This window comes from Arvicanthis niloticus, chromosome 24, assembly GCF_011762505.2.
Source record: "Arvicanthis niloticus isolate mArvNil1 chromosome 24, mArvNil1.pat.X, whole genome shotgun sequence".
NCBI lineage: Eukaryota > Metazoa > Chordata > Mammalia > Rodentia > Muridae > Arvicanthis > Arvicanthis niloticus.
The window spans coordinates 38,132,718-38,147,545 of record NC_133432.1 but is presented as its reverse complement, the minus strand read 5'-3'; positions in this window follow the sequence as shown (position 1 = coordinate 38,147,545).

Below are 14,828 nucleotides of genomic sequence, written 5' to 3'. Positions count from 1 at the left end.
CATGGCCATCCTGCCATTTCCCCCTGCCCCTCCCCACATTCAACCCTGAACACCTCCACTCCCCTACAGATCACTTCTCCCACCTACTAGAAGTTAGGTCAGCAATATCAGTAGAACTTCGTGAGCCCCTCCCTATTCCATGATGAGATTTTATTTGCCTTGAATTTATGTAGGCAGTTGCTGCCAAGTTTTTATGTGCAACATTTCTAAAATGTCCAGACAACACTCTAGTTATTGCAATATTGCTACCCCCTCTTTCATGATAATTCCTGAGTCTTGGGAGGAGGGTGTTTTGATGGTAGTTCCACTCCTGGGAGGGGTTGTGGAGGAGGAGTGACTCTTGTGAACCTTCTGTCCAATTGAATTTGTAAAATAGAGGCTAGAGCCAGTGATTGGGCAGTAGAAGGCGAGGTGGAGAAAAAGACTTAGGGGAGGAGTCGGAAGAGGAGGAGTCAGAAGAGTAGGAGTTGGAAGAGGAAGTTGATTGGCAGAGAGGCTACGGAGACGACGGAAGAGCCAGAGGTGGAAGGATAACAGAGGAGAAGAACATGGCCTAGAAAAACCGCAAGTTGTAAGGGATTTCATAGCTGAGGAATAGAGTAATGTAATGGTAAATCTGCCCAATCTAGGCTTGCAGTTTATATCCATAAATATTGAGTTGTGTTTTCCTTGACTGGACTTATTTGAGTCGGAGATTTACCACAACAGGAGGGGTTGATACAGATGTCCCATTTAAAACTGATCGCCCTGCAGTCTCTTATTCTGTGCACATTAACCAGTTGTGTAAATTCTTTATATTTATCATATATGTTATGTATATGAATACACATACACATATATATTAATTAAAATAAAATTATATACCTTTCCTCACTTTCCTTCCTAAGGCCCCTTTCCAGGTACCCTTCCTGTAACCCCTCCATGTCTTTCCTACTGCCAAATCAATAGCCTCTTTTCTTTTAGCTATTATTGTTGCATGTATAAATATGTATATATGGACAAATATATAAGTACATTTTGTTGTGTGTATGTGTTTTCATGGCTGACCACTCTGCACTGGACAATAAATAAGGGGGTTGGATCATGCTGGGTGATGTCTTCCCCTCCAGCAGTCAATAGTTGCCTGTAGGTCAATAGTTGCCTGTAGGTCTTTTCCTAGACATGAGACCTGGTGAAATTTTATCCCCTCCTATGTTAGCATTTGTATGATATTGCCATTGTTCTAGTCTTGTGTATGCAGCCATTTCTAGAAGAGACTCTTTCACAGTAGCTGTAATATAATGTATCTGTTGGTTGGGTTCCCTGTGATCCATTGGTCTCTGCATTGTGTCTAGTTGTGGTTTTCTGTGATGGTCTCCGTTTGTTATAAATAGAGGATTCTTGGATGAGGAATGACAGTTACACTTATCTGTGGGTATAAAGATATGATTTAGAATGTAGCCAAGTAGTGCAGTAGTAGATAATTTTTAAAGTAGATTCTTACTTTCCATATTAATGATTGAAAGGATGCATAACAGGCCAAGGAGGGCTGGGCGTGGTCACATTTAACTCCATTAGACTTTTCCCAGGCTGGTGATGGAACTCATGTGTGGTGGATAATCTTGTTTGTGAACTTTGTTGCCTCTGCGTGTGTCTGTGAGGGTGTTCCTTCGAAGGCTTACTTCAGGGGGAACACTTGGCCTCAGTGTGAGCAGCAGCCTAAACATAAGGAGGTAGGAGGGTGCAAGCTGTGGCTTTCTGTGCCCTTCCCAGCCTTGAGTAGGCTGAATAGACCTTGACCTTAGGGTGTGTGTGAGTATGTATGTGTGTGTGTGTGTGTGCATGTGTGTGTGTATGTGTGCGTGTGTGTGTATGTGTGAGTACATGTACATATGTGCATGTGTGCGTGCGTGTGTGTATGTGTGTGTGCCTGTGTGCATGTGTGAGTGCGTGCACGTGCATGTGCATGTGTGTGCATGTGTGTGAGTCCATGTGCATGCATGCACATATGTGTGATAATAACATTTAAAGAAAACTAGGCCCTTTAAGGTGGGTATAGTAGAAGTTGAAGGGAGGAAAGGATAATGATGTAATGATGTCATTATAATTTAATTCTTACAACTTGAAAATATACTGTCAACCTTAAAGTTATAATAAGAATAGACCTGATGCTGCACTGTATTTGCTTTGTACTCAGTAGTACATACACAGCAGATAAACATACTTCATAAGCTATACACTTACTTTACCTTAGCTATTTACTGAAATAAATTGAATCCAGCATTGCATCTCAAATACACCATTTCCCTATCCTCTTTCTTAACACTGCTTCTCATCTTTTGCTATACTAACCTTTTATTGGGCTGGAAAGATAATCCAGTGGCTAAAAGAACTTAAAATCTACCATGACTAGAATTCTGATTCTAGCATCCAGGTAACAAGCTGGGTGCCTTGAAAATGCCTGTAACTCCAGCTCTGAGGAATCTCATATTATTTTCTGGCCTTTCAGTGTATACACACAGACACAGACACACACACACACACACACACACACACACACACACACACACACACAAATTTTATAGTAATATTTTGGCTATAAAACTTTTACCAACATCATTAGGTAAGTCATATTTTTATATTATATAGTAGTTGTGATTTACATTCTTTTGCTCACAAGTGTTTCAGTTATACTACACATATTTCTCGGTTAGCCTGGGCTATAGAGTGAGACCTTGTACAAAAAAAGAAAAGAAAATTAAAGATTTTAAATTAAAGTAAAAGGCAAGACAATGAATATATAAAAATATACCATTATGAAATATACCATAAGATACTTACTGGTTACACATAGAAAAGTTGTTTGTTTGCTAGGAGAAACCTGAGAGATAGCATTTTAAAACAGACAAGGTAAATGTCACCAACAACAGAAAAATTCATTATCATGTATCTTCTGACACGAGACCTAATATTTCTATAAAAAAGTCATAGTTTGAATCTCATCCTGATGAAAAGTTAGATACATCCAAGCTGAATACATTTTGTTGGTTCCATGCTGTTTGAAACCGTAAACATCAAGAAATGCAAAGGAGAGTGAAGAGACTTGACAAAGGCAATGCATGACTCAGGACTTCTGCTTCATAGGGCACTACTGAGATAAATGTAGGGAAGTGGCTATGGATAGCAAAGCATTCAGGAGTAAAGGGTACCATGTCTTCAGTTAGTTCTGAGTGGCCCACAGGTAGAATCAGAGAGATAGGAGAATGCAGGGATAGATGGGCAAAGCAGATAGGGAGCTAGATGTAAAGACCTTTGGCAAGTACCTTCACTAGTGTCAGCAGACAGTCTACAAGTAAAAGGCATGAGGGGATTGCACTGAACATCACTAGAGCACATCAAAGGAGAACATGAAGGAATACTTGTGGCAGAGACTAACCTTTTCACTTTGGTGTAACAAAGCTGTCTGGGCAGGGTGTTTACTGCTTCTATAGGGAGTATATTGAGGTTGAGATATTAGGAAAATGTGAATTTTCAAATTTTTACAATACTCTCATTTATGACCAAATTTGGTAGAAACTCTTTAAATCCTAAGTAAATTGTAAGAGTACTTGAAACTACCAAGTTCTCTAAATATTTACATTAGATATTATTTAATCAAAACTCCATTATTTACTAAATTTATTTTTTCTGGCAGATTTGAAGCATAAAAAACCCGTGGTTTGATCCTAGCTTGAAGGAGGCATAATTTATCAGAAATCAATATAGTTGAAAAGCTTCTATTGGCATCATGGTTCACTTATATGTATCTCAAAATAAGTATTTAATCTGTGGTAGATTTTTTTTCTTAAAACTAGTTCACACTTCCTAACCAAGGGTCAGATGTAGCCATTATCAACCCGTTATCCATTTCTGTTGTGGTTTCTTTCTTTGAACACTGTATATTGAGGAGCATAAGCTGTATTTGGGCTTTTGAATTTCCTTTTCCAATAATCATAATTGGAGGTTCATTTAACCATCAATTTTACTGCATATTATTTGTGGGTGTGCTCATAACTATGTAACACATTCTTATATACTTAATTTTAAATATCTCACAACTGAAGAACTTATCACAGCCTCCAGTTTTAAAATGTTGCAAGTAACAGTTGTTAAAAGCATCTGTGTACATGTTTAAAAAATCACTAGTTTATTTTTTAAATGATGTCCTGTTGTGGATAGCCCCAGCCTCTTGTTTTGATGGTAGTTCCACTCCTGGGAGGGGCTGCTGAGGAGGAGTGAATATTGTGAACCTTCTGTCCAATTGTATTTGTAAAATAAAGGCTAGAGCAGGTGATTGGGCAGTAGAATGGGAGGTAGAGAAAAAGGCTTAGGGGAGGAGTCGGAAGAGGAGGAGTCAGAAGAGGAGGAGTTGGAAGAGGAAGTTGGTCGGGAGAGAGGCTACGGAGGTGATGGAGGAGCCAGAGGTGGAAAGACAACAGAGGAGAAGAACGTGGCCTAGAAAAACCAAAAGTTGTAAGGGATCTCCTAGCTGGGGAATAGAGTAGTTCAATGGTAAATCTGCCCAATCTAGGCTTGCACTTTATATCCATAAATATTGAGTTGTGTTTTTCTTGACCAGACTTATTTGGGTGGGAGAGTTACCACAACAAATTGGTGCTCAACTTATTACTTAGGACTCAACTAACCTGAGATAAAAGTTCATTGCCCCCCAACCTTTGAATACGGCTCAGGCAGCCTCCTAGGCTGCATCAGCGTGTATTGAAAGCTGAGTGGGTCTGAGGGCCTACAAAGTACCACAGAGAGGCTTCCTCTCCCAACCCCCAGACACAGAGCTATGGCCAGGGTCAGGAGCAGCACTCAGCCTGCAGCTGGGCTTGCTCAGTGCCCTGTAGAAACTGCAAGGAGGGACAGGTTATCCTAGAACACAACTGCCTGCGAGGTCATTTTTCAGGCAGAAACAGTGAACTGAGGGCTCCGGACCAAGTAATTCTTTGATATAAAAAAGATACATAACCTTTTGATACTTAATGATGACCAAAACAATGAATATCTTTTGGGCTTTATGTGATGATATTTTGAGCGGTTTGACAGGAATCGACTTAGGGAAAATAGACACCTTATCATTTATTGGTATTGTAATATTTATTCTCTTGATTTACTATGTTTTCTCAAAAAACAGGGCCCTAGATAAAAAATTCCTTGCCTTGGAAGAGAGATTACAAGTAACACTAGAACTAAAGGTACAGGATTTTATTGGTCAAAATAAACAACAACAAGGAGATAGAGATAAAATTTGGAAACAAGGTCTAGAAGATAATTTATTATGGTTAGCAAATCAAAATAAGGCAGACGCTGCATTATTACCATTGCAACATAAAGAGAAGCTAAGATTATGGAAGCAGGGCTTAGGACAAAAGATACAGGAAATTATAGAGCACCATGAACATCAGAAAGAGAAATTTATGACTTGGCAACAAGGCTTAGAGAAAACAGTAGAAAAAAGAAACAAGAAATTATAGATCAGAATAAGAGACAGAAACATGAAAATAAAGGTGAAAGACAGATGCTTGAAAAGATGATAGAACAGAGGATGCAGCAGCTCACAGATCAGACTGAGCAGCAGAAAGAAAATGATGAGGAATGGAAGCAAGACTTGGAGAATAACCTTGTAAAATTAATCAATCAAAATAAAATGAACAGCAAAGTATCAGAGTTACAATATAAGGAAAAATTCAAAATGTTGAGGCAGAACCTTGAACAGAGACTACAGGAACTCAAGGAACAGGAAGAGCAACAAAAGGAGAGATACAAAGCATGGACACAGACCTTAAGGGAGGAATTTAAAATTTTAGTTAAGGAAAATACTCAGGTAGAGACAGAAGAAACTAGAGAAAATCAATCAAGGGTTATCAGAAAACACACTTTAGTCTATCTGGTTAATATACAACAAAGATCTCCAGACATTGTTTATCCATAGGGTTATGAGGAATTTGAATGGCAACCCATGGATGTGTTAGATCTGAGAAAATTGAAGAAAAGTCTCACTAATTTTGAAATGCACTCACCATTTGTAAAGCAAATCCTGACTTCTTGGGCTATTAAAAATAGAATAATACCCCAAGACTGGAAAGATGTGACAAGAGCAATACCTGCTGCAAATTTACAATAGGTTGCATGGTGGAGAGATGAGGCAAGGGAGATAGCATGACAAAATAGAGCTAGGGTAAGAGAGATTTCCATAGACCAACTGCTTGGTGAAGGTTGCTTTGCTGAAATAGAGGTGCAGGCTGTATATGATGAAGAAACTCTGGCATTGTGTAGATTGTCAGCCTTAAAGGCCTGGGACAAAGTTGTAGAATCTGGGAAGAGACTTGAACCATTTACTCAAGTCATACAAGGTCCAAAAGAAACTTTCCCTGACTTTTTACAAAGGCTAACCTCAGCTGTTGAAAGGAGTGTATCAGATTCAGTAGCAAGAAAGGCAATAATTGAGTCTTTAGCCTTTGAAAATGCAACTGCTGAATGCAAGGAAGTAATCAGACCACTGAGGGCAAGGTCAGCATCAATAGAGGAGTGGATTAGATACACAGCTGATGTTGGATCTTGCTCAGCTGATATGACTGTAATAGGAAAAGCTGCCACTAGACACCTAGAGATGACCCAAGATTTCAAATGTTTTAATTGTGGTAAATGGGGCCATCTCAGAAATGACTGCAGGAAAAACCAAAGTAATACAAAATGGGGGCCTAGGCCTTCTGGAATATGCCAAAGATGTGGCAAGGGCCAACATCTGACTAGGGAATGTAGAGCAACAACAGACAAATAGGGCCTCCCTGCCAAAAAACTTCCAGGGGGGCCTCTCACAGGCCCCAATGCCAGGCATGGAGAGTTCTCTTCCTCAGGACAATTAAATGTCACTGCTTCAAAAATAGATGTTCTGAGACCAGATAAGGCTGAGGAAAGTTTTATAGACAATTCAGAAGGCCTAGCAGGGAGCCAAAAGCAAATATTTTGGCAAACTTCTATAGAGGATCAAAGACCAAAACTAAGAATACTAGTGAATAATACTGAGATTGAAGGGATGGTTGACACTGAAGCAGATGTCACCATTATCTCTTCAAATACTTGGCCACTTCAAGAAGTAGACATCCAGTTTCAAGGACTTGGGACTTTATCCAAAATAAAACAAAGCACCAGATGGCTTAAATGTATAGGACCAGAAGGTCAGGTAAGAAAACTGAGGCCATACGTGGCTGATATAGCTATTAACTTATGGGAAAGTGATTAACTTACAACAGTGGAAAACCCAAATTAATATCCCCTCAGTGTCAGTGTCTAGTCATGAAACCCATCAAGTTCCTAATACAAATTTAAAAGTAGTTAGAAAATGTTATCAAAGGCAGTCACAGACTGTCCAAGCTGTCCATAAGCAAGATATGGCAGAGGCCGACAATTTAGCTCTACCCCAAGGAGCCATTGCTGCCAAGACACCAACAGCCTTACCATTAAGGTGGTTGACTGATCAAACCATTTGGATTGAGCAATGGTCTATGACAAAAGAAAATTTACAGGTATTAGACAGCTAGTCCAGGAGCAGCTGGAGGTTCAGCATATAGAAGAGTCTACCAGTCCTTGGAATTCTCCAGGAATTGTCATTAAAAAGAAATCTTGCAAATGGGGGATGTTGACAGATATCAGAGCAATTAATAAGATTATTCAGCCTATGGGTTCCTTGCAGCCTGGTATCCCATTGCCTTCCTTGTTGCCTAAGGAATGGCCCATCATAGTGATTGATCTGAAAGATTGTTTCTTCACAATTCCTCTACATGAATGTGATAAGGAAAGGTTTGCTTTCTCAGTACCTACCTTCAATAGAGGTCACCCAGTAAAAAGATATCATTGGAAAGTCTTACCACAAGGAATGGTAAATAGCCCTACCTTGTGTCAATACTTTGTACAACGGCCATTGGAGATGATTCACAAACAATTTCCCAAATCCATTATTTATCATTATATGGATGATATTTTGTTGGCTGATACAGATATCATAGAAAGAATGTTTGATGAAGTAAAAAAAACCTTGCCTTGCTGGGGATTGCAAATAGCCCCCGAACAAATACAAAGAGGGGATTCTATTAATTATCCAAGGTATAAAATAAGTCTACAAAGGGTTAAGCCACAAAAGATACGAATCAGAAGAAACCAGTTAAGGACCCTTAATGATTTTTCAGAAGCTACTTGGAGCTATCAACTGGTTGCAGCCAGCAATTGGCTTGGCCACTCAAGAGCTGAGTAATTTATTTCAAACGTTACAAGGCGATAAAGATTTAAATAGCCCAAGGAAACTGACACCTGAGGCTGAGAAGGAGTTAGCCTTGGTAGAAAGAAAATTGCAGGATATACATCTAGATTGTATTGATCCAAAGATGGCCTGCATTTTATTTATCTTACCTTCTACTCATTCTCCTACAGGAATTCTTAATGCAGAGAGAAGATTATATCTTAGAATGGATATTTTTAGCTCATAAACAGAGTAAAAAGTTAAAAACCTACATTGAGAAGGTCTCTGAATTGATACTAAAGGGAAAAATGAGACTTCGACAATTAGTTGGAATGGACCCGGCTGAAATTGTTGTACCTTTTACTAACGCAGAAGTTGCCTCGTTGTGGGCACAAGATGAACACTGGCAAAGAGAGTGCAGTAACTTCTTGGGAGAGATTAACAACAGATACCCTAAAAGCAAGCAGCTTCAGTTCATAAAAAGAACTAATTGCATTATCCCTTGTATATTAAAGGGAACTCTGATATCTGGAGCCCCTACATTTTACACTGATGCTAGTAAATCAGGAAAGGCAGGATATAAATCAGAAGACATAAGTAAGGTGGCTGAGAGTCCCTATAAGTCAGTTAAAAAATCTGAATTATATGCAATAATCATGGTGTTATCAGATTTTTCAAGAGTCCCTTAATATAGTAACTGACTCTCAATATGCAGAAAGGGTTGTTTTACACATAGAGACTGCTGAACTTATTCAGGATGATTCTGAATTGACCTCACTATTTATTCAACTACAACAAATTATCAGAAATAGGAGTTACCCTAATATATATATATATATATATATATATATATATATATATATATATATATAACTATATATAACACACATAAGATCCCATACAGGTCTACCAGGCCCTCTAGCACAAGGTAATAATGATATCGACCAGCTATTGATAGGAAACATGCTAGAGGCTTCAGAATTCCATAAAAACACCTTGTTAACAGAAAAGGTTTAAAGAAAGAGTTCTCTATTACTTGACAACAAGCCAAGGAAATTATGAGGCAATGCCCTACTTGCTCATTATAAAACCAAACTCCCTTGCCTACAGGAACTAACCCTAAGGGTACCCAAAGAAATGACATTTGGCAAATGGATGTCTTTCATTTTACAGAGTTTGGTAAAATGAAATATGTGTACCATACTATAGACACATATTCGGGATTTCAATGGGCAACTGCCTTGGCATCAGAAAAGGCTGACTCTGTAATTACACATTTGTTAGAAGTCATGGCCATTATGGGAATATCCATAGAAATTAAAACAGACAATGGTCCGGCATATATCTCTAACAAGATGAAGAAGTTTTTTACATATTATAATATAAAACATGTTACAGGCATATCACACAATACTACGGGACAAGCAATTGTGGAGAGATCTAATTGAACTCTAAAGGAGATGCTTAATAGGCAAAAGGGATCAATAAGAACCCCTAAAGATAGATTACATAGTGCTTTATTAACCTTAAATTTTTTGAATGCTATTGAACAAAACACCACAGCCACTGAGAGACATTGGATGGTGGGAAAAAACTACTGAACTAAATCAACCTGTTTATATTGAGGATATTCTGATGTCAGAATGGAAAGTGGGAAATGTGTTATGCTGGGGGAGAGGTTATGTCTATGTTTCCACAGGAAAAGAAAAGCTGTGGGTTTCTTCCAAGTTGATAAAAATCAGACATGACAAAGGGAGACCTCCTGAAGACCTTGTCAACACAGAAGAACACAACCAACCAAATAGGTGATGTATATATGGTGTTGTTAGTGTCTCTTATATGGAGACAGCTCTGGAACTGGCTGGGACTAAAATGTCTATACAAAGCCAAGAGTACTTAATTGGGTACTAATTTCTCATGACTTAATACATGCCATCCTTTATGAGGGCATGTATACAAAGTTATACTATAGTTTGATTAAGTGATTAAACTAACCTGAAGGACAGTTGCCTTTCTTTATTGATCTTCATTGACCAAGCTGTGTCCCCTGCATGCTCCATGTGAATGTCTTTATAAAACTACCTGCTGCTTTTAAGTTTTATATGATGCAGAATGAAAGAAGAGAAAGACAGCCCTAGCAAGATTCATACTTGGGGATGCTGAGACTTTGGGACCTTCTATTCCAGCTTCGTGCTTGATTCTACTGCAACTACATTGAAAATCTCTGGGGGCTAAATTGTTAGAGCCCGAACTGCCCTAAGCTGCTCCAGTCTGCAGGTCGGTGTTCAGCAAGAGAGAGAGTGAGGACAGATGTGAAGAAAGGAGACCAGATAGAATGTGATCGAATCCTGTTTATTCTTCAGTCTCTCCTCTTCTCTCCAAGTCCCTAGTTACAAGTCCCTAGTTCCTAGTACCAAATCTCAGGTCATAATCCTTGTTCCAGTTGTAATAAGTCTCAAGTCCTTCTTCTAGTTCTAGTCCTAATTCTCTGTTGCTAGTCTATTTCCAAGTTCCAAGTTCTTCCAGCTCCAAGTCTCAAGTACCAAGTGTCTAATCATTTCTTCTGTCTGCCTCTCACCTTTTATATATCTCACTTCTAAGCCACATCTTTAAGTCATGTCTTTAAGTCTTATCTCTAAATTACACCTTTAAGTCACACCTTTAAGTCTTGGCTCTAAATCACACCTTTAAGTCTCACACACCCAAGGGAAAATCCTGGGTATTGGCCAGACCCAGCTTTTTGTGGTCCCTGGCCTACCAGTAAATTTATGGGGGAGAGATATACTTTCTCAGATGGGAGTCTATATGTGCAGTCCCAGTGAGGTGGTCACCAGGCAAATGCTGGGGATGCATTACCTTCCAGGCAAGGGACTTGGTAGGGCAGAGTAAGGAAAAGTGACCCCACTACAGGCCAGCCCTAGAAGAGGCCATCAGGGATTGGGATTTGAGGGGTGGAGCCATTTTTTCTAAGGACCACTGATCCTCCTGCACTCCAGGCTGACAAAATCATTTGGAAATCAGACTCACCTGTCTGGATTGATCGGAGGTCCCTCCCTGAGAGTAAGGTCAAGATTGGTGGCCATAAATTTACTTGAAAATTGCCCTAAGAGGCAGGGAAAGGGCCTGTGCAAGGCGCTGGCCAGAGGTAACAGTGATTGGGTCCTTGGAGGCAGAGACTAGAAGCTTAATTTCCTCCTTGTAGTCACTATCTACTAGGGATGGGTGCACATGGAGACCACTGAGTGTGGAGGAGGCACGACCCAAAATTAAAAAGTAAGTGCCCTTGGGTGGAGCGCCAAATACACCCATAGGTAGAATGGTTACTTCTGGCTCAGGGGTTAATATTGTATCGGTGGAGGCACACAGGTCCAGCAGGAGTGGCTCAGCAGAGCAAGGGCCCAGGGCGGTAGGCTGGTTGTTCCCCTGGGCTTGACGTAATGGTAAGTGTTGTGGGCCCTGAGAAGGGGCCCTCAGCCCGTTTCCCTGGACTGCAGGGAAGAGCTTTCCATCAATATCTGTTTGTGCCTGACACTCGTTTGCCCAATGTCTGCCCTTCCTGCAATGTGGACACGGGATGACAGGTCTAGGCTGAGTGGAAGGTCCCCCGTTCTGGGGACTGGGGTACCCGCTCTGGCATTGTCTTGCGAAGTGTCCAGGCTGACCGCACTTAAAACACTGTTGACTAGCGGCACTCCCTGAACCCGAGCCTGAAATGCCTGGAGCCTGGATTGCGGATCCAATAGCCAGAGAAACTGCCTTGGACATTTGATGTGTAAAGAGGTCAGCATCATTACACAGGCGAATCATGCCGTGCAAATCAAGGCTTTTTGTGCACCCCTTCAAGACAGCAAGACACACAGCATTCACGTTCTCATATGCAAGCTGTTTAACAATTTTACTTTCAGTGTCCTCTGGCCCCAAGATGCGTTCAGCTGCTTCTTGAAGCCTTGCAACAAACTGTGAGAATGATTCCTGAGGGTTTTGAACAATTTTACTGAGGGGAGTGGTAATGGAGCCTCTGGTAGGGATAGCCCTCCAGGCTCTGAGAGCTGCCTCTGTGGTCTGAGACAAAATGCCAGGGGATAAATTATGCTGCTTCAGTTCAGAAGCAAACTTTGCCCTGGGCGCAGATTTTATCAGCAGTCCAATGCCCAGTTGAAGGGCTGGAATGGTTGTGGGCAGCGAGGGAGTCTCCTCGATCAAGGAATTCAGCCTTCCAGCTCAAAAATTCTCCTCTCCCCAGGACGGACTGAACTACCCTAGCCCATACCCCGGGCAGCAAATAACTGCCTGTGTCGAGTCCCTCTAAAATGGCCAGTGTGAAGGGCGCATTATGACCGTAGTTTTTCACTGTGGAATGCAGATCTTTTATTGCCTTGAATTTTAATCTTTTATACTGGGTCTGCAGCTCTGTCCCTTACTCCTGTTTGGAACCCTCTCCCTCTGATACATTCTCATCCTCACTGCACCCTGATCTCCTCTCTGTCTTCCTCACTCTCCTCAGGCTTCTCCTGATTGGATGACCTGCCGTTGGGTTCTTTCTCATCTCCAGACCCACCCTGAGATCAGGTTATGATGGGAAAAGTCAACACCCTAGGGTCCTTATGTGACTTTCGAGAAGCCTGACTTGTTTTCATTTTTTGGGGGCGGGGAAAGACCACCCTGAGTTCTGCCCGCAGGGAGGAAGCTTCCAAAGTTAAAGCAGAGAGTTCCTTCTGTATTGTCAAAACTTCTCGGAGACCCTTAATTTGGGACTGCAGTTGAGATTTAGCTTTAAGTAGGGGGTCAATTAAAGGGGGCGGAAGGACCACCAGCATTTTTAGATTATAGGGCAGGGGCCGGGTGTCTGAGTGGCCAATCACAAAGGTTGCAGGAGGATTCCAATTATATCGGGTAGCCTCCTCCCCTAAGGTGGCCGTGTCTCCTGGGTCCAAAGGCTCAAAAGTCTAAGATCAGGGTAGAGGGGAGAAACTTGCTTTTCCTTCTATTTCTTAGAATCCATGTTTTTCTTTTCTTTTAATTTGGTGTGAGTCCTGACCTCTGATGTTTTTAGTGGCGTGGCTTCCGGGAGTGTAGCCTTGGGATCCCCAGGATCGCCCATATCAATGATAACGGAGGAGCTCTTACTCCTACCTCCTCCACTGCGAGAAGAGGCCCGGGAGGCGGGTTGTGACCTGGACAGTCTCTCAACACAATCCTGGGCAACTGCTAAAAAGCGCATCTGATATCCGCCCCCATATTTTGTATCAATACTGTCTTTTATAAGATCATAGAAAGAGAACACTGTGTTTGGCACTGCCTCTGGGCTGTCTTTCAGGATGATATCATTAAGATCCCTTCCAACCTTATTCCTGGCGGATGGTTGTATTTGTGGTCTCAAAATGAACCAAGGACATTTATCATCAATAAAACAAAAATATCTCACCAAGTCTTTCTTTTTTTACCCTGACTCCCTTCTCTCTGAGCAAGGCCTTATTATCCCTAATAAACTTTTCCTCTTTCGACAATGAATGGCCCATGGTAATTGGAACAGCAATGACTTACCTCTCTGTTCTAGCCCCGTGGGCGAAGGGGTCTGTGGAGTCTTGAAGCTGTCACTTGGCCGAGCTGTCCTCACCTTGACCACCATGTCTGGGTGCCACATGACCCAACCCATGGGTCCTAGTTATTTGTGGGTATCAAGGGGGACCTCACCTGAAAAGGAACATGGGTGAGAGAAAGAAGGAGATCAAGCAGGCGACTTGTCAAGGTCTGATTTAATGCAAAAGCAGGTCTCAACTTATACAGTTCCTAACAAAGAAATGGGGATGGAGTACAATACAAGGAAAAAGGAGCATATCGAAGTTAGCCATCTGGGGGAACATCCTGTGGTTTTTTTCTCCTATCGATGTCATCCACCCGATGGGACATCCTGTGTTTTTTCTTGTTCCGGTACTCTGCTGTTCCATTATCAGGAGCAGGCAAGCTGCACTTCCTTGTGGAAGCTGCTCTCCCTCAAGCTTAGACGAAACATCTGTGGGAAGATTTCAACTAGTCTCCAGCAGGGTATCTTAAACAAGATGTTATCATAGTGTGCTCAGCTGTTGTAGGCTATTGTAAACAAGTCTCTTGTCAGGGTATATGGCTCAAGAGGGCTGCAAGGATGATAGCTGCCTTCTGTCGACTCCCCACACACTGCTACAATGGCCAAGAACCTGAGACTAGATAGGTCTTGGATCTTGTGAAAACATACTGCTCTAATTCTGTTAAAGGAACATAACAATAAGGTGACTCCTAATGGTATATTGTTCTACCCATAGATTGGTTCCTTGTTCAATTCACCTCAAAGAAGCTCCTTTAGATGATGTTAATTGAGAAAGGGATCCACAGCTAGTAATGTGCAGGGAGTGACTCAACCCTCAAGGCTCTGTATTCTATGGGAAAGAGAAGGCAGAAATATTGTAAGAATCAGTGGCAGTTGATGATTCTAAGGAAACAATGTGTTCCATAAAAAATAGAAATGATGTACATATGAGTGACTGTGGAACCGTGCACATGACCCACACAGGCATCCAAACACTGAGAGGAG